Source organism: Eptesicus fuscus, chromosome 12, assembly GCF_027574615.1.
Source record: "Eptesicus fuscus isolate TK198812 chromosome 12, DD_ASM_mEF_20220401, whole genome shotgun sequence".
Lineage (NCBI taxonomy): Eukaryota > Metazoa > Chordata > Mammalia > Chiroptera > Vespertilionidae > Eptesicus > Eptesicus fuscus.
The window spans coordinates 22,222,730-22,224,978 of NC_072484.1; the positions used below are offsets into that span (position 1 = coordinate 22,222,730).

General features: G+C 44.2%; 1 pseudogene; it reads right to left on the reverse strand.

Moving 5' to 3' along the window:
• Positions 1 to 282: 282 nt before the first annotated feature.
• LOC103285680 (RNA-binding E3 ubiquitin-protein ligase MEX3C-like) lies at positions 283 to 1,904 on the reverse strand (annotated as a pseudogene).
• Positions 1,905 to 2,249: the final 345 nt, after the last annotated feature.

The following is a 2,249-nucleotide window of genomic DNA, read 5'->3' on the forward strand; positions in this document are numbered from 1 at the left end:
AGTCATCCATCTGGTCATTTAGGTTGTGACATCCCCTGGCTTTTTATATATTAGGATATATACTAGAGGCCTGATGCACAAAATTTGTGCAAGGGGCTCAGCCCTCGCAGCTGCAGCGGCTACCTTGGCCCTCACAGCCCTGGCTTCATCAGGAAGGTTATTTGGCTGTGCAGTCTAATTAGTATATTATACTTTTATTATATATATTTATATATATATATACTATATGTAGTACATTATCTTTTATATATACAGTATATGTATATACTGTATATGTGTGTATTAAGAGTGAGTTTGGATTGCCTGAGTAACTTCCATCTGGCAAACTGGACATGATGGTGTTCTCCTTTCTCAGATCTTATTGGCAGATTCCATGCAGAAGAGGTTGTGGCCACATGGCACTAGGGAAGCAATAACTTCATTCTCAAAGCAAATAACACAGTCCTGCTTTCGTCTCGATTCTGGAGGTGAGCTAGAGGTGGAACCTCCACCATTGGAAGAGGAGTAACTATTGGTACAATTAGAAAAAGCAGGGATGTATATTGGAACCAGGTCAACATAGTTGATGTACCAGGTGGATCACTCCTAATCCTCCAAGCAAATAGGTGTACAATGCTCTCAGGAAATGTAGGAGGTAGACTTCTTCTACTCTGAGTTTTCATGTCACCAGAGGGATCGCTCCCAAAGCCAGAGAGTGGGTTACCTGCTTCAAATGGAGTCCAAATAGTTTGCATGGTAAAGAGTTGAAAGTAGGAGAATCAGCTGCAAGATCTTCTGAGCCTACAGAGATGGCAGTGTATCTCCAAAACAAAAGTTTCCTGTGGTAAAGGGGCTTGTTGGATAAAGTCAGCCAGTCTATTGTTTCTAATAGAATCTGTGGAACCACTACCCAGAGAACTAGAACTATCATTTCGATAATTGGGTATCATTCTTGCAAGGCTAGGAGGAGCTGGATTGGAGGCGAGCCTCTCAGAGCTAAGAGTGCCATTTTCAAAGCTTCTATCAGTACCTTTGTAATGGAAATCATTCTCTTCATTGAGCTCAATGTAGTTTCCTGTGTGCATGACAGTATGCATTTCTGTTCTGCTCATGTTCTGTCAATATTTCTAGGCATCCGGTTACTTCAGAGACAGGCTCATCTCTGCTTAGTTACTATGTATGAGGGGTTTGCTGCTGAATCACTTTAATAGTTGCTCCTTTGGGTCCAACTACTAATCCTACTACAGAACGTGGGACCCTCAGTTGAACAGTGGTTTGGCGAGCAGATTAGGACTTGATAACCCTCCCAGGGCAGGGCCACTTTTGTTTCCAGATGCAGGAATCATGAAGAAGTGCTCCGCAGCTGAGAGGATTTCTCTTGGCCAGGGCAGCATCTATCCATCCAGTAACAACTAAAATGGGCTCTTCACCACGAACAGGTGTCTTGATATACACTGAGTGGCCAGATTATTATGATCTCTGAATGCATATAATCTGGCCACTTTGTGTGTGTGTGTGTGTATGTGTGTGTATATATATATTAGAGGTCCGGTGCATGAATTTGTGCATGGGTGGGGTCCGGCCAGCCTGCAGCCTGCTGATTGAACTCCTGGTTGAGGAGACAATTTGCATATTAGCCTTTTATTATATACGATATACATTGAGTGGCCAGATTATTATGCGTTCAGAGATCATAATAATCTGGCCACTCAGTGTATGTGTTTGTCTTGGCTCTCAGTGCCTTCATTTTACAACCCTGGCAACTGACAGTCTCAGTGACATGCTCAGAACAGGAACAGGAATGCACTTGGTGGTGTTGACACTCTTCTCCTCATCAGGTCACCTGCTCCCCATTCAGGCAGGCCACCACCCCACAGCTGCGGGGCTTAAGCATGGGACAGCATCGCTGCCATCATGTCCTGGGTTTCATCCCTCTGTAGAGTAACCATGTCTTTCTCATTAGTGTCCATCCAGGTGCTTCACTATCCTTTGCCACGTGCACTTGAATATTTTGGGAACCTAATTAAAAAGCAAATCCTGGCACAACACCTCTGATAATCTGTGGTTCTAACAATGTCATTGGTGTTGGTGCTGCTAAAGTGGGTCCAGACTCAGAATCATTCGACATGGTCCCTCAAACAGTAGTCCAGAGACCAACACCCTGAGCATCACTTGGGAACTTGTTGGAAATGCAGTTCCTTGGACCCCCTTCAAACCTATGGAATCAGAATCTCAGTGGGAAGGGGATGCCCAGGGACCTAGTTCTCATA